Source organism: Lissotriton helveticus, chromosome 9 (assembly GCF_964261635.1).
Source record: "Lissotriton helveticus chromosome 9, aLisHel1.1, whole genome shotgun sequence".
Lineage (NCBI taxonomy): Eukaryota > Metazoa > Chordata > Amphibia > Caudata > Salamandridae > Lissotriton > Lissotriton helveticus.
Window position 1 is genome coordinate 1,189,720,693 of NC_136070.1, and position 19,307 is coordinate 1,189,739,999.

Genomic DNA, 19,307 nt, shown 5'->3' on the forward strand with positions numbered 1-19,307 from the left:
AACGAGGATACAGATACAATGATGTTAAAAAAGGTGAACTTAAGGCAAGAGACCTAAGTAGAACACAAACATTGATCAACAAAAAGAAACCTAATGAAACGCCATCAAAACCAGAACCGATCCGGATGATTATCACATACAGTAAAGAAAGTCAATAAGTGAGGACAATATTAAATAAATATTGGAACATAATTCAAAAAGATCCTGATATTGGAGAACAACTAGGCAACCACCCTCTTGTAACATTCAGAAAGCCACCCTCACTACAAGATAAACTAGTGAGAAGCCATTTTGAGATGAAAAAGACAAATGATTGGCTCACACTAAGACAGAAAGGATTCAAGAAATGTTTTCAATGTAAAGCCTGTACTGTAGGTGAATCCATTAAATCACTGAAAGATCCTCAGGGAAAAACATTCAACATAGAACAAACTATCACATGCAAGACGACTCACGTGGTATATATTCTAACATGTGCTTGTGGCAAGAATTACATTGGAATGACGACCTGTCCACTGCACAAAAGAATCCTGGAACACATTAGAGCGATTCAAAATGGAGACATGTCTTATGCGATAGTCAAGCATATGTCACAACTTAAAGGAAAAACCTGGAAAGATATAAGATACAGCGGAATGGCGGCAGTTCCTCCTAGTGAGAGAGGGGGAAACAGAAAACTACAACTACAGAGATTGGAGTCACGTCTAATTATAAGATTCCAAATGAAAACGCCTAGAGGATTGAATATGGACGAAGAGATGTATGTCCACCTGTGAACTGTCTTTTAAAGGGGAACTGTGATAATAAGAAGGAGAAAAAAAGAGAAAAAAACTAAGAAAATGGACTAAGACAAGTAAAAACTGAATTAACATGAATCCCAGGCTTTCACTGTCACTCTACTATAATTCCGCAGGGCACTTAGCCCATTACGAACAGACAATGACAAATTGGTCAGATCATTCTTGAGAAGTCATTATGGCACTTAGCCCATACTGCATATTGCAACACTAATAGCATAAATAGAATGTATGTTTATTGCATTTTGGTTAATGCCCTACATGGGCGACATAGGAATTTTCTTATTATTTAACCGTATTACAAAGACTTCAAAATATAAAATGCCAATATGAATCTTACTAGAGTGACTAATATAAGCCCTAAATGTTACAAAGCTTAAATTATACAAACGATTCTGTTTCCACATGGTATTTGAAACTACCTCCCCCACAATGCATCATTAATTGCTGGTGGGTGGGAAGGTATAAAAACTGAAAATAGACGATGGACTAGTGGCAACATCGTGATCAAGACCTGCGGTCGAAACGCGTAGGTGAAGGGGGCTACATGAAATCTCTGCGTTAATAAACCCTTAAATCATACATTGAGCGTGTGCGGACATTAAGTTCTTTCTTGGTGAATAATATATATATATATATATATATACATATATATATATATTACCTACTGGCGGTCGCCAGTAGGTAGTTATAGTTAGGACCTAGTTTCCATAGGAAATCCGCAACATTCTATTGGGAATAACTTTGGCGCAGGTGGACGAATTTTCGCTAATTTCTCAAATTAGATGGCCCGCTCCGGTCCTTCCCTTAAAGTTTGGGGGGGATTCGTCAAGGGGGGGCCGAGATAAAAGGGGGGTCCCAAAACGTGTTTTCTTCATGTTAATTTCAACGGGCTGTTGGACTCACTTTTGGCCCGAACGGCTGAATGGATTTCCACCAAACTTGGCAAAATTGTAGGGACTGGTAGCCCGATGTGCCTTTGCTATGTCTCAAGATATGTACACCAGTAGATTTTGAGTAATTTAGGTTCAAAAAAATATATATATATCTATAAGCACACCCCGGTACACGCACCGGGGCGCGTACCAGCGCGCTACGCGAGTTCGCGAGCGGAAAGCTGATTTGCTCTCGGGTGTCTGTCAACATTCCAAACAGTCCGGAGCGGCCGCCATCTTGTGTCTCGGTAGGATCGAGACACAAGAGGTGGCAAAAACAAAGGGGGATATGACCAAAAGGGGGCAGGGTAGACCCCCCTCACCTCCTAGGTTTGATGTGGGGGCCATAAAAGGGCCCTGCGGGGCAAAAAAAAAAAATTTTTTTTTCGATTTACGTGGGGGGAGCGCCTGGTACGCGCACCGGGGAGCGCACCGGGGAGCGTACCGGGGAGCGTACCATGGGGAAAAAAGAATGACAGAGTTTTCAAAAAATGTAGCATTTTTTTTATAAATTGGAGGTAGTTCTAAAAAGAATTGTTTTTTTATTCTTTTTGTTGTTTTATATTTTTTTATTGGTTTTTTTTACATTTTTTACTTTTTTTGGCTTTTATGAACAATTGTATATTTGTTTTGTATTTTTTATGGGGACAAACAAAAAACAGGGAATTGTAAACGGCTCAACTGGAGCAAAATAAATCAGGAAAAAATTAAGGTTTTTTTCTGCAGATATGGTTATCTCCTGCACAGTTGATTAGGTTTATACTTTTTTCGCCATACGTAATTGTAGTCCCACAATAGATACAAAAATGTTATAACGTCTAAACTTGGTTTGAATGTTTGGGACCATCTCCCTTGCCTCTGGACCCGATGGAGTGGGTTCTTTGCTTGTTGAGGTTCTGGAAGAAGATTGGGGAAGGTTTCTGGCCAGTTCTCTCACCTCTGCCGCAGAATAGTTGTTAGGATGCCTGCGTTGCATGTGGCGAATCATGGTGTAATTACCAAAAGAATATTTTTTTGTAGGGTTCCCCCTGGAAAGCTCACAGCCACAGATCAGACAAGTCACTTTTGCCGCATTGACTTTCTTCTGGCCTCCTGGGAATTTAAAAAACTCCCACACAATGTGCTCTCTCGGTTTGTAAGGGGGATTGTCTTCAGGCAGGAAAGTCCTCCTCTCCTCCTCCTCCTCCTCCTCCTCCTCCTCCTCTTCTTCACCACCAATGTGGTGTTGTGGTGGTCCTTTTGGTGGTGGTGGTGGTGCAGATGCTCCTGCTGCTGCTGCTACTGTAGCCATTTCTTAATCAATGGAAACAGGTCTTCCTCACTCAAAGAACAAAGTGAGAATGAGGAAAAAAGGTGGGGGCTTTCATCATTTGGAAAACAAAACTGTTCTGAACCAATGAAAAGTGTTATTTTCAGGTCACATGACCTGGGCTTTCATCATTTGGAAACCAAAAGTGTTCTGAACCAATGAAAAGTGTTATTTTCAGGTCACATGACCCGAGGCGCTTACGCTACGCGCCCCGGGGTGCGCTCGGGGGCGCTTATGTTGCGCGATCGTATGCGCTCGGGCGCTTCCGGGTGCGCTTATGGCGTGCGTCATAACACGCATCACGCGACTACGCGATACGTCACGATGTTTTTGTTCGCGGCAATAACGCTAACGGGACGCTCACTGGTAGGCGCACCGGGGCGCGCCGCCACTGCGCTTACCGGCGCGCTCACCGGTACGCGCACCGGTAGCGCACCAGGGCAAAAAAAAAGGGAAAAATATATATTAAAAAAATAGTATTACATAAATATACAATATAAAATTCATTATAAAAAATATTATAATTCATACCTATAGAGATTTGCTATTAAAATTTTTGGGAAATTCACTGAAAAAACATAGGTTTGAGGCCCTATATATAGTTAGGAATTAGCATTTACAAAACCTATGAAATTCACTGAAAAAACCATAGGTTTCACACCAGTTATAGTTAGGAATTAGCATTTAAAAAACCTATTAAATTCACTGAAAAAACCATAGGTTTCACACCAGTTATAGTTAGCTGGAAATTTTACTCGCATAAAACCATTGAAATTCCCACGTTATAGTTAGTTGGACTCACTATAACTTGTGCGTGCAATGCACTGCTGATGACGTCACATATTACATCACTCATGACATGCTCAGTGACATCACTCATGACATCACTGATGCCACCGTCCTTGTGACAGAGTGACAGACCTCCTTTCACTGTAATGTAACCCTTGAAACACATATTCAAAAATAGAAACTAAAATTTTCAAAAAAATGGAGATACCCATACCAGTTACAACAACCAATTCAATAATTCCACCATATATATACACATGCACTCATTCACCAACAGTTCTATATAGTCACTCATACATATACTCACTCATCATATGTAGTGATACACCTATACATCCTGTTACACACCGACAATCATCCAAAAGTTACTCTCACACATACTCACACATGCAAGTAAACTATTGAGCATCCATTTATTTGCATATACAGCTATACACACACTACCACCTTACTTCTAATAAAACTTACACATACTTACTCTCTTAAACAATCACTTATAGAAACACATACTTATTTAAACAGGAACTCTTACAATCTCTTACTCTCACATATACTCACTTATATACATCTATATTCACATATACTATATTCAAACATATGTAGTTACTGATAAAGAAACTAGTGAGACAGTCATTCACTCACTAACACACACATATACACACTCATCCACCCATACAGTCCTGCACATATGCTGTCTTCAAAACACATACAAAGAGAGAGTCAGTCATTCATGCATCTATGTGCTAAGTAATACCCCCACCAAACCATACAAACACTCATACTGATACTAAGAAAAACATCTAATAACCCATATACATACACATGTAGCTACTCACCAACCCATGCAGGAACTTATACACAAAGTTAAACACTAATACATATATTTAAATATTTAAACATTACTGACTAATATATGTATTCACTAAGATACACTTAACAAGCCAGTTAACCAATCATTTTTTTTTTAATCCATGTAAACACGTATTTAAACATTTATTCTTCCATCAACTTTTACATATACATATATAACACATATTTATTTTTCAGAAAGACACACATTCACTGGATGGTGTCATCAGTGATGTCATGAGTGATGTCACTGAGCATGTCATGAGTGATGTAATATGTGACGTCATCAACAGTGCATTGCACGCGCAAGTTATAGTGAGTCCAACTAACTATAACGTGGGAATTTCAATGGTTTTATGCGAGTAAAATTTCAGTATTCAGTCACAGCAGAAGCACTTCGTAAAGGAAATGTCTTGCCTCTGCCCAACTCGTTTCATGCTCGATAGCACTCTTCCTCAAGGGCTGCGGGCAACTTCATGAATGCGAGATGGCAGTTTATTAGGCACCATTTTCAGGAGTTCACTCAGTCCGCCCTTCTGAGCGTGGCCACTCGTGTGGCTTGATGGTTACTGTAGTGCCTGTATATTCCTGTAGTGAGTCATTGTGCTCCGCTTGAAACTACAAATAATTAACATCCCCAGTGGGCTACGGGCTCTCTCCCGCCATCTGTCATGCCTGTGCACCCTCCATTGGCATACCTTTTCCTGTACTGCAGTGTAGTTGACTCCGCAGCGGGACTGCACAGAAGCGCAGCGGGGCTCTCATCGCGTCCCAGGCAATGCGCATCGAATCAACCAAAAGAGTTACCTGTTATGACGGAGCCTCACACAGGTACGTTTTATATCTCTACTACTATTATAAAGGAAGAACTTTGAGGTTTTGAGGTGGGTAAACTCGGGAACCACAGCGCCAATCCACACACCCGATACATCGTTGTAATCCTCAGGGTGTGCAGATGGACATAGGCTATATAAAGTTAAAAAATACGTTATATTAAAAAAATTAACATTATAAAAAAAGTTGTCCCCTCGAAGTAGCGCCGGCCGCAACCTGCGTGCTGACGTCAGGAGCACGGGGAGGTGCGGCGTCCAGGAGCGCGAGGAGTAGCGGCGTACATGGCACGGGGGAGGAGCGGTGATGAGCGACGGACATGGCGCGGGGGAGGAGGTGAGGAGCAGCGGACCGGCGGGAGGAGCGGTGACCAGCGGCGAGGAGCAGTAGCTAAGGTAGCTAAGCTGAGGTAGCTAAGGTAGCCTTACTAAGGTAAGGCTACGGGGGACAATGTCGGGCAGGCGGGGGTCGGGGCAGGCGGGGGACGGGGACTTACACTAAAACAGGAGGAGGAGCGGTGAACTGAGGAGCGGCGGCTGAGGTAAAGCTCCGGGGGAGGAGCGGTGAAATGAGGAGCGGCGGCTAAGGTAAGGCTCCGGGGGACAATGTCGGGCAGGCGGGGGTCGGGGCAGGCGGGGGACGGGGACTTACACCAAAACAGGAGGAGGAGCGGTGAACTGAGGAGCGGCGGCTGAGGTAAGGCTCCGGGGGACAATGTTGGGCAGGCGGGGTCGGGGCTGGCGGGGGACGGGGAGTTACACCAAAACAAAAGGATAGAATTTAGATCGGCTGAGGTAAGGCTCCGGGGGACAATGTCGGGCCAGGCGGGGGTCGGGGCAGGCGGGGGACGGGGAGTTACAACAAAACAGAAGGGAACAATTTACATCGGCTGAGTAAAGGCTCCAGGGGACAATGTCGGGGCAGGCGGGGGTCGGGGCAGGCGGGGGACGGGGACTTACAGCATCTGCCATTGAGATTTATGCAGAGCGCCTCAACACTGGGCCTTTGTGACATCCGGGAGACAATGTCGGGGCAGGTGTGGGTCGGGGCAGGCGGGGGACGGAGCGGCCGGGGGCCCGGGCTGCTGGGCAATGTCAAAGCAGGCGTGGGTCATGTCGGCGCAGGCGGGGGTCGGGGAAGCCTGATTGCTCCCGGACAAAGTCGGAACGGGCTGCTAGTATATATATATATATATATATATATATATCAAACTCGTGGGGAGTGTCCAACAAACGAATCGCACTCGAGAACAGAGAAGCTTTCCTCATCGATTATTTATTGGTAAAACAGTTGCACTTGGCAGCCTTATTCAGCAACAGACCACAGCCCTGACGCATTTCGAATAATCTTTTCAAAGGGTGAATGTAGTCAAAAGCGCCTGTATAACCTAATAACAACGCATAATGAACCTCGTCAACTTGTTGCAAGGATATGCAAATACTGATAAAACTTTTATTTAAAATGTTAAGGTTCATAAATAAGAGATTTGTTCAATGACAGTCAACTGGATCAATTGTACAAGTCAGAACTAAGACCCAGGGACAGATTCACTAACCCTTTGCGCTGGAAATTTGTCAAGGGGCAGATACCACTGCAAAATGTAGAATTGGGACTTACTTTACAGCACAACATTTATTTTGAGCTGAAATAGCCCTGGGGTAGCGCAAATAAGAGCTATGCACTACTTAGTACATTTCTACTTCAATACCCCATCTGCTAAAAATGGCAGACACAACTTTGGGCAAAAAATGTACACTTTATCAAGGTAGACATAACATTACAGAATCGTATTTTTTCCAAACTTATCCAGATTTACTTGTATGTTGTACAGTTCAGATTAAGTTTAAACCTAGTGAAGTTTTAAAGTATGTCTAAGAATAGTATTTCCTAGCGGAAGTATACACTTACAGTACAACATCTACACTAGACATCATGCACACAGCTTTGCACTACAGTGCAAGGGCATGTGTGTGGTGCAAGGCTGCCTACAGTGTGCAAGTGCGGTCGGAGAAGAAAATAGTGCCTTGTCTTAACTGAGATGGTGCTGTTCTGCTCTATTCATTAGACACAATGCAGTGCAGCAACTTTGGTTGCTGCACTGTGTTGAGCTAAACCTTAGTAAATCTGCCCTATGTGTTCAAGATCTGGTAGCCGAGCTCCTCTATGTCAACCTCTCCCTCACAGAGCACTAGCAGTTTGAGGCATCCACTTTATCATTGCAGTACACGTCCTCATCCTGATGAGATGTCAGCTAGCATACAGTGAGACACCCTTCAGTGAGTCAGCTTACCCTACAATGTGCAAGTGGACATTTGTCAAAGAACAGCAGACTTCACCCTTGAACTTGGCTTTCTAACAAGACACTGACAGCAGTCATTTCTGAGAAGCCTACCATGACATATGTCATATGAAATGTGTCCTTATCTGTGTCATCTTATTTGTGACAGGGTGTTATGGCAGTTGTCACATCACAAGAGACCTCATTTACAGCTCCAACCTATGAGAAGTGTGAGAAATGTGAGACACAATCTGTCAAATGAAACATCTCATTATCCCAAAACCCCTGTCCTCCATTAAGTAGCTGGTGACATCTTCCATTCAGAAGGTGACTTCAAGTCGAGCAAAAATCATGATCCTGTAATGACTTCTACTGCAAAAAACACAGAACAAAGGTTCACAAAAGCAATCTGTTCACTAACCTATGATCACGTATTGTGATTACTTTTTTTCAAAACTCCTTTAATTTTGTTATTTTACTACCAGTGGCAGGCAGGTGGGTGTGACTAGTGGTTGCCTGATGACGTGGGTGTGACTACTTGTTTCCTGCTGAAGTCGGTGAGACTAGTGGTTGCTTGCTGCAGTGGGTGTGACTAGTGGTTGCCTGATGACGTGGGTGTGACTAGTGGTTGCTTGCTGTAGTGGGTGTGACCAGTGGTTGCCTGATGTCATGGGTGCGACTAGTGGTTGCTTGCTGCAGTGGGTGTGACTAGTGGTTGCCTGATGACGTGGGTGTGACTAGTGGTTGCTTGCTGTAGTGGGTGTGACCAGTGGTTGCCTGATGTCGTGGGTGCGACTAGTGGTTGCTTGCTGCAGTTGGTGTGACTAGTGCTTGCCTGATGACGTGGGTGTGACTAGTGGTTTCCTGCTGAAGTGGGTGTGACTAGTGGTTTCCTGCTGAAGTGGGTGTGACTAGTGGTTGCTGGCTGCAGTGGGTGTGGCTAGGGGTTGCCTGATGACACGGGTGTGACTATAGTTTCCTGGTGAAGTGGGTGTGACTAGTGGTTGCTTGCTGCACTGGGTGTGACTAGTAGTTGCCTGCTGATCTTGGAATGTAAAGATCCGGATTCCCATCCTAGGCACTTGATCAACCCTTAGGCGATTCTTTGTCTAGAGTAAATATTTCTTAGTGTACTATCATTGTAGTCGCCATTCACCAACACCAGCGATATATACTACCTTTCCATTGCTTATGATCTAAGTTGCTACATAGTTACTGTTATAATATTTCTGAAAGAACTACTTCACTTAGAAACACATACAATAAAATATTTTTTGCATTAGTCCTCTGTGCCTTTCTTGCAGATGTAAAGTCATGATCATTGGTGCGTTTTCCTCATAGGTAAGGAGACACCTGGCACCTGGAATGGAAGATGAACATTGCTATAGTGGTAGTGTGACTGACAAACTTTTGCCCTATTTTCATGTGTAGCTAGCTCTACACCATCACCTTGCAGAATTCATGGATGTAAACTCTCAAAAGGGCAGCTAGCTATGCTCACTGGCAGGCTTGTGGTGTTTTTCCAGGATTTCCTCATGTACTGTTGAAAATGCAGGGCATTGCTCTGGGAAATTATTGCCTTAGAGACCTAGATCAATGCCCGGGATGCCCTCCCGAACGTGCACAGATGCGTCATTAGAGGAGTGCATGTGATTCCGATAGGTCTAGCAAGAACATGCTTTTCATCGCAGCCTTCCGGACACAGATGGCTCATTCATTTTCTCTCACTCTGAACACTAATGTATGGATCAGGCAGTTACAACATCTACCAGATGCTGATATGGCACATGCCTTGTGAATTCTTGATACCACGAAGAATTCCTTAGAGCAGGAGTCTTCAAACCGGGGGAAGGGCCTCAGATAATACGGGGGCTCCAAGATCTGGCCAAAAAGAAGCATTACCATCACTAACAAGTTTGTAATTTATATCCTAGCTGGGAGTTGTGGTTCCTCTGCTCCCAGTTCTCAGAAACAGTGAAACGTGTCTCTCAATATCCACTCAATATGAGTGGAAGGGGCCATCATGATCTGAAGAGTATATTTGTGTGTTGTATTGAGAGCACTTACAAACATAAAGAAATATCACACATGGGGTACCCTAAACCCTCTTATGGTTTCTCCTACTTGATATGCAGGCAGGCGCTACTGTTTTGAAAGTGGGCGAAGTCACAGTTTTCAACTTCTTTATGTTTCTGCTGCCTCTTGCCTTCTGGGATGTCTTCGTCATCTGCTCCAAATGTGTTCCGCCATTGGCACTGGGACTTTCCACTCCGACTGTTGTTGTTCTGTGTGTCCTGAGGTAAGTTTATTTGCTTGAGGATGCAGCAGACATGTGTCTTCGTGTTTACTGCCAGTGTTCCTTAAGGCTGTACCATATTTGACATGCTTTTTTTCTAAAAACGTTTTTGGGCACTGTGTAACAGCCTCTGACACTTATAGGACTTTGCAGTGGCCACTGGATTGGCAATGCGTGGGTCCTTCTGCCTTGGATCTGATAGAGCGCGCAGGTCACCCGACTAATAATTTCACCATATGCACACTTGGGCCCATAAATTTAATTTACCATATTTATTCTAATCGGGTAACCTACACTCTCCTACCAGTAACCCAGTTTGTTCCTACCTATTTCCTATTATACTTGACTTACCAATCCTTGTCACTGGTACCTATGATCATAATGGATCAGGGAGCTAGCTGAAAAGATAAGCAGTCACCAAAAATACAATAACATTTATAATATTTGCATTCTTTATAATAACCACAGACTCAGGAAGTTTTGAAAACCTTTATCTAGTTCTCGTCAAAGTCAAAAGCATGAAATTCACAGTGAGCAGACTATCAATGACCAAAATCATGAAAATTGTGTAACCATGCAGAAAATAGATTATGCCAACCATTTAGAACCCTAACGGGAAGGTAAGAACAGGGAACATGCTAGTAAGAAATTTCAGAAATCAAACTTGATATGGTGTGTCTGAAGGACGGAAAAATAAGGAACATGCTAGAAATTCAGAATGATCACTTTAGTACCATATAAAGGGTGGGTAGAGAAAAGGAACAACTGTTTATTCAGTGACAGTACTTTAGTATCCAACTATAAGGTAGGGAAAAATTGGAACACGCTAATCAAGGCACTTTCACGACTTCAGTATTTTGTCACTAGGGAAGGGGAAAAAAGGAACATATGCAATTATAACTTTAGCAAGATCTCCAGAAAGGGTAAAGGAGAAAATAACGCAACTGTGTTTCCCTCACAGATTTATATTTACCTAGAACGGTGTGGAGACCAATCCTGGCCACGGGTCAGTTGAGGACAGGAGAACCCCAAAGAATGCAGTCGCCAGTAGGCCAGCAGGTGCAGAAATAGAAACCAAGGAAAGGAAAACCAGATTAGGATCAGGACAGGACCACCAAGGTAAGACCAGCACCAGCAGTTCAGTTGCAATGCCTGCGCTACACCTTCTCTGCAGCTATGAGTCAAAATCCCGATTGGGTTCTCGAATTCCCCAGCAAAGTGCTTCGCCAGCACTTAAGGTTGTCAAAACCCCGATTGGGTCTGTGAGTCTGTCTGACAGAGTGCTCCGCAGCACCTCTGTTCTCGATCAGCTATTGAGTGTGTTGGGTCAGTGACAGGTCAGCTATTCGGACAAGTCAGACAATTTCTCTAGTTAACCTAGGCTAGTTATACTGTTTTCAGGTCAGTGTTCCACCCCCCAAATGTTGCAAGTGTAAGGATCCCCAATTTCGATTGGGCAAAAGAAAGGACAGGTCATCACACCTCCTAGGATTTGACTTTCTCAAGTCCCTCATTAGAATCTTTAATACCCGCCCACCGAATTTCAGGTTCACATGATGATTTCAATTCGTGAAACAATGGACCGTCTATTGACAAATACATTGTAGTCTTTTGTCTTCTTCTTAGTAGGGTCAAGCGTGAGTTCCCAGGCACATCTTGGCTTCCATCTGGCTAGCGTTTAATGACACAGAGTTCATCCTCTGGCTGTGGACTGTCATGCGCAGAAAGGATTTTCAAAATGGAGTATTCCCATCCCTCATGCCCAAGGATTACGATGCATGAAAAGTAAATAGAAACAGTTTTAAAACACCGAAAAAATGAGTGCACTCTATACCATGAATCCCTATATTATTCCCATTATTTATAATAACTATAACCATAGCCTTAATGATTAATGCAGAACAAACAGCATAGCAAAAGCAGCAGTGCAAGCTTCGGGCATGTGAAAACACAAAGCAGCCATCTTAATTCTACTGCGCAAGTGCAAAGGGTTTCCCACCAGATCTGCGAGTACGTCACATCACATGGGTATGACCGACGCATGCGCAGAAGAAATTCCTGCGTAGCAGCAGCCATCTTAACACCTTAGGAGCTAGTAAACAAACCTCCCCAGTGCTGCGCTGTCCATTATCCAGTGCTGAACTGGACGTCCAGCGGTCGCACGCAGCACTGGGGAGGTAGTGCCCGTGACGACCGTTGGCCGACGGCAGCACCTAAAGGGTTAAGAAGCAAGCGTATTTAGGATTAGTAAACACATAGGCATGCGTCTCTCGGACACCCAAAATGTCAGAATAAGGGGTAATTTAATAAGACAAACAGATTGGTTAGTTAATTAGGGTTATTCGAGGTTCTTGATTACAAGCAAGGCGCTTTACGTGCGAATTCTTGCTCCATCAGATCCAGGGCTGTGATCAAAAGCTGATGCCGGCTGTCCACTCCAAGACCCTGCACAGCAAGCAGAGGTACCTAACTGCAAAACTGGGGGGTGCCCCAGCCCTACAGCTTGGACTGATGTGATGCTTTTGCGAGAAACTATGACCTTCCATTGGTACTCATTTCTTCAGTCTAGCAGGGATAAAAAGCTGTGTGGGTCCACTAGGATTTGATTCTATAGTCATGAAGTCAAACACAGTTTTCTGGAGTGAATCCTTTACTCCACTGAAGAACCTGACCCAGCTAATTGATTGCACATTTCACTGTTTTGTGAACCGATCTCTGAACTGTCCCCAGTCTAAATTAACAATCTACAGATTTGGACACAGCCTACCTTTTGCTATAGTTTGCCTCCATTTGTGTATCCTAATTTTGTCCTTAATCATTTAGCGCCCTATTACGATGTTGGGCGGATTGCCTCCAACAAGCTGTCGGTGGTGGTCCGTCCGACATCAGAAGCAGCGGTCTGACCTCTGCATTATGATGCGTTAAGTCAGACTGCAGCAGGCTGGGGGAAAGACTGATGCCTCCAATAGGTGGGGCATCGTTGGGACAGATAATCCACAAATGGCGACGGTTCCTGCTCAGGCAGCACCATCAGGATTATGATGTCTGTTTCTGACAACCTTTCCATGTCACCCTTTCTGACCCTTTCTACTTTTGATAGCTAGGTAAGTTAAGGGGAGCTGATTTTCTAAAGCTAGTAACCTGGGGAATACTTCAAAATGCCATGCCATCCCCAGTGAGGTACAATGGAGATAAGTATATGTATTTCTCCTTGTTACGTGTTGCATTCTATAGCACACATAGAAGGAGGAATATGCCTCTAAGAGTTGCCCCTTCCTCCACAAAAACAATCCTGCCTGTAACACAGACACCCTTGCACCTTGGTGCAATGGTGCCTGTGTTGGCGCTAGGCTGCACATGGTGTGCCAGCGCAAGGAGACAGCAGAAACGTACCACCTCTTTGCAAATATGGCACATTTCTGCTCTCTGCCTTTCACGCAATACAGTGCAGCAAGTTACCTTGCTGAGTTGCATGAAATGTAAGTAAATCTGCCCCCAACCCAGTGCAGTAACCAGCTAAGCGGACTATATTCATAAGAAATACCATAAAGGGGCCGGCAGAGCTTTTCAAAGCTGCCAGCGAAACCATAAACTATAGTTTATGCATCTGTGTCCCTCACACATTATCGTCCACCAAACTGCTCCATGCTGCAACCCAGAACATGATAACTGCACCTCAGTGGTCATCACGCACCACATGGAAACATTTCCTACATTGGATCATAAAACAAAGACAACACCCTTCTGACCACATACCACCCTATAGTGTGTAGCTTGCTCCTTATGTAGGTAAGCACTTCAGTGTCATACATGGGGTAGTAAGCTCTATACAAATGGGCAATACAATATTCATCACCAAGATTTGTTTTTTAACCTGCTAAAATCTTTGTTTCCATCACAATTCCGAATTAATAAACACAATTTACTGCTGGTACATGTTGAAATATGTGTACAGTTCATTTACAGGTATATTATTGTTTTGTGAATTAGGAACAAAGTGACATCCTACAGTATTTTGTGTTAACACTCCCCGTACCTAAGGCACCTGGAATTATGAGATTCTGCGGCCTTGGAACTATGCATATATGTGGTCGCTTAGTTTTCAGCATAATTATGAATTTACTGCATTTGCCACATAATCCATCATCTGCTGCATATTCTGCAGGTTTTAACAAAGAACGAATTGTGTTTATAGCTGAAACCGATCAGAAATTACTAAAAATGTTGCAACATGTGCTGTTGTGCAATAGAAGGTATTTTGCAAAGGTTGTATGACTAACTTTTAGTTATGTAGAGGTGTATTTGGATGTGAAACCGGTACTAATGAAGTGTAACCTTTGTCCAGAGAGTGCTAAAGTGTAAACAATGGCAAAATAATGAAGTGATACTATTAAAAAATGTGGAGCATTAAGGCGCAACATTTGTGTTTTCTTGCCACATAAATTAGTCAACAGTGCCACACAATTTAGGCCTCAGCTGCTTCCTAATTACAGTGGCCCTGTTTATACCATAGACAGACTCTCACTTTCCAAAGGAAGAAAAGTAAACAACATTTTCATGTTAAAAGAAGCAATTTGTCAGAAGACAGCCTTATATTTAAAACGTGTTGGAACACACAGCAAATGTAACAAGATAAAAACAACACTCAAAGGTATTTTTATTGCTCATTCACCTTCTAAACTTCAGCACCTCTAAAGCGTGCCAGCTGTCTCACTCATTTGGGGTGGAGGTGTCAAAGATTATTATGGGCAGCCTGGCTCTCAAATGCCCCCGTGGCTACAGGCCAGCTAAGAAGTGTATTAGACTGATCACACATATAAATAACTCTGCAGATAATATGCAAACAAGGGTGATAGTTAAAAAGGCCCCACTTATATTTAATCATACATGCCAAATCTGTTAGTCTGTTTATCATCCAGTTCATCTACAATGGTTCACCCTAAATGACTGTATTAATTCTCCATGCTTTATTATGCCAAGCCATGCAAGTTTCCCCTCAAACCTTACTCTGCCATCCAGTCAGCAGTCAGAAATCAGCTGTGCAAAATCTACCCTCAGCAACTGGTCCATGTGTCTATTCCCACCATTGCACCATTGCCCTATATACCTTTGTAGGTACAAGGTGTCTTATGGAGCGTGGAAGGGTTACTCATGAATAGTTTTTGCTTTGCTACAAACAAACAATGCCCCTTTGCAAAAGAAAGCGAATGCTACTTCCCCCTTGTTATATACAAGACAGCTGCATGCAAGGTCATCCTTTGCTGCAGTTGTGATTCACCACATGTGAGAAAGTCCTCCTTTTGCACTGATAACTCCCCATTGTTGACTGATGCTCATGGTAACTGCCTCTGACTGCTCTTTGGGCTCTGCTATCCAGGCCCAGGGCCAGTGCACTGATTAACACGTGTTAGAAATAGGCCCACACACTGGGCAGGTTAAGGGAGTTCCACATCTAAGATAACCCCTGCTCAGCCCTTGGTAGCTTGGCACGAGCAGACAGGCTTTTCTCAGAGGCAATGTGTAAAGCATTTGTACATATACACACAGTAAGACAGTGAAAACACTACAAAAGGATGCCAAACCAGTTTAGAAAAATAACTAATACGACAAATATCCAACATACACAAATCAAGATATCACTTTTGAAGTTTAATAATAGTTCAGTCCGTAAGAAACTATGAATGCGTTACTTTTAGCACAAAGTACCTGGGATGTGTCAAAATGAAAGATGATAACAGGAGCAGGGGAGGGGAGGTGCCGGAGAAGCAAAACGATGTGTCGGTTCCTTACTTCAAGGCGAGGTGATGTGCCAGTTCGTTACTGCCAGGGTCGATGATGTGTTAGTTCCTTACTGCAGTACAGGGAAGGTGATGTGTTGGTTCCTTACTGTGAGGGGAGGTGATGCGCCAATATACGGACACACACCTCAGTTTCTTACAGCTAGGCCAAGTAAATGAAGAATTTGGCGCATAGGGATGATACGTTGAAAATCCAGACACCCTGTGTCGATGTGGCGGAACAGGCATTGCATTGATTTCCAAGCCGGGAAGCAGGCGATACATCATTTTCTTCAGCCACACAGCAGGGCCTGCATTGGAATTGGAGTGTGCGCCATGGGCGTTGGTAAGAAGATGCTCGGGACTCGGATTGTAGTGATTTTTCAGCCGCATGACAGGTGCTTCGTTGATTCTTCAACTGCACAGTGGCAATGCGTTGATTTTTGAGTGCTGTGTCGTAAAAATGGGTGCTGAGAGTTGATGCAAGGAATTTCTTCTCCAATTTACCAGATTCCACTTCCGATGACCCAGGACCTGGATTTAGCACCACCTGGCAATTCAGGGCTCTCAGCAGTAGAGCCCAGGCATTGGTAGGTAAAGTCTTTGATGGCCCTGAGACTTCTTAACAGGAGGCAAGCATGCACAAGGCCTTGGAGAACCTAGTAAAGAAGGATGTTGAAAGCAAAGTCCAGTCCTTTCACTCCTAGGACAGAAGAAGCAAGCAGCAGGCCAGCACAACAAAGCAACACGAAGAGCATCAGTCCCTCCTACAGCATATAGCTCTTATACCTGGAAGAATGTCTTCTTAGTTCAGAAGTGTTCTGAAATTAGAGTGTCACAGCTCCAGCACGTATTCCAGTTTCTGCCTTTGAATTAGGCAAACATTAAAGAAAAGTCTTAATAGTTCCCTGACCTGGCTCCAGCCACACTACAGGGGGGTGGAGACAGCTTTGTGTGAGGACAGGCACAACCCTATTCAGTGTCAGTGACAACTCCCCTTACCACTCTAGCTCAGGAAGACCCATCAGAAAGTGGTGGCCATAAGGATATGCAGGGCACACCTCATTCCCCTTTGTGTGATGGTCTACAGTGAATGCACAAATAGCCCAATTGTCACCCTCCCTCAGACTAACCGTGGGTGGAGAACTCTGCTCCACCCGGGGAGTGTGCGGAGTTGTGCCTACTGCGCGTTCCGCGGAGAATACGGAGTAGACAAAACTCTGCACACTCCATTGCGGAGTGGAGTTGGCTACCACCCGCCTCCACCCTCTATTAAAAATTCATTTATAGCACAGTAAGGAGTAAAGGAAAAAGACTTACCTTTACTGCGGCGTCACCAGGCTCCTCTTCCTTGCATCTAAGGTTGATCTGCGCATGCACTTTCTTTGCGAGAAATGCGCATGCGCAGGAGCGCACGTATGCGCAGATCACCCTAAGACGACAGCAAGAAGAGGACGGCAGCCCGGGGATGTCGTGGTGAAGGTGAGTCTTTTTTCTTTACTTCTTATTCTACTTTTAATTCATTTTTCATATGGGGGTGGAGGTGGATGGCGAAGCGGAGTTCCACGGAGTTTGTCCCCAACTCCATGGACCTACGCGTAGTGCCGCTCTGCCAGCTCTGCCCAGGGTTACCTCAGACGTGGATTCTACAGGCAGGCAGAGGCACAGAATTGTAAAGCAAAAAAGTTCCGCTTTCTAAAAGTGGCATTTTTAAACACACAATTTAAAAACCAAATTCACTAAAAAAAAAAAGAACATTTAAATTGTGAGTTCAGGGACCCCAAACTCCAAATCCTTGTCTCTTCCCAATTGGTAGATACACTTCAAAGAGGATACATTACAGCTTCAATGATAACCTATGGGAGAGATAGACCTTGCAATAGTGAAAAACGAAATTAGAAGTATTTCAATCTCAGGCCATGTAAAACACACCAGTACATGTCCTACCTTTCAAATACACTGCACCCTGCTCTTGGGGCTACCTTGGGCCTTACCTTAGGGATGTCTTACATGTAGTCAAAGGGAGGATTTGTGCCTGGCAAGTGGGTGTACTTGCTAGTTCAACTTGGCAGTTTAAAATTGCCCACATAGACACTGCAGTGGCAGGTCTGAGACAAGGTTGCAAGGCTACTCATGTGGGTGGCACAATCAGTGCAGCAGGCTCACTAGTAACAGTTGATTTACAGGCCCTTGGCACACACAGTGTACTTTACTAGGGACCAGTAAATAAAATATGCCAATTATGGATAACCAATTGCAGATTCAATTTACACAGGGAGCACTTGCCTTTCACACTGGACAGCAGTTGTAAAGTACCCAGGGTCCAAAAACCAGCAAAAACAAAATGCAGCACACAGTCAAAAACAGGAGCTCAGAAGCAAAAAAGACACGGGAAAAATATGCCAAAGATGCCATGTCTACCAAAGAGGGTACAAGGTCATTAGGTGTTATTACAATTGGCACTGACACCCAACTGTAAGTCTCTGGTATACGGTAGTGCATGTAGGTTTAGAGGTCCAGCAGCTTCAAGACACTAACATGTGCACTACTGTGATGTCTGCTGTCATTTTAAAGTCAACCCTGCTTTGCAAGCTGAAGTACTTCTAAAGTATTAAACTATCGTATCCTTACATATAAGTCATCCTTAAGGTCTACCCTATGTGCCCCCAGGGTGGGGTGCCATGTAAAAATAAGCAGGGACATTTAAAAAATGCTTTTTATGACCTGGTGAGGAAAAAACTACCAATTTTGTTTTTCTCCATTGTAGCATTTTAGCTTCATAGGCTAAGATGGGAATACTGCAATAGAGTGTAACTATTGACAGGCGTGAGCTAAAATATTATTTCAAGGACTCAAAAACTTGCTACTGTTGAATTGATCACAACAAGTGCAGCTAGTACAGGAAAGAAACTATAGAACTTTCTTTTCTGTGAGCCACAATCAAGCCTCCTAGCAGCCTCTCCTGATTGGCCAGCCAGTACAAGGTGAAGTTCAGGGATACCCAGAAAGTTAATACACAGTCCTGGGTGGACTTTGTAAATGTAAATGTAGACGTACTTGTAAAGTGCACTGATACTCCTGAGTGTCCTGGTGCTGTACTCATACCGCTAGGGAACCCTTCCTGGTTTTTCCCCATGAAGTGTCCACTCCTGGGCATCCCCAGGGTGCAACCAGGCATCCCTAGAGCTGTAGGGGGCCGTTGTGAAGACTAAGCAAGCTATTGCCCAGAGTTGCAGCGTGGGACCCATGCTTAGAGTAGGCACTGAGGTTAGAAATCAGGTCTGAGGAATTATGAGCCCCAGATCCGCTGAGACCAGCCGAGGCAGGAATTGAACCCTGGTACCGGGCCAGACTTCTGCATCAGGGTCTGCCGCTCTAACCATTGAGCCACACTTCTCCACTTTGTGGACATCTCAGTGAAGGCACTAGAGAGCTGGACTAGTGGT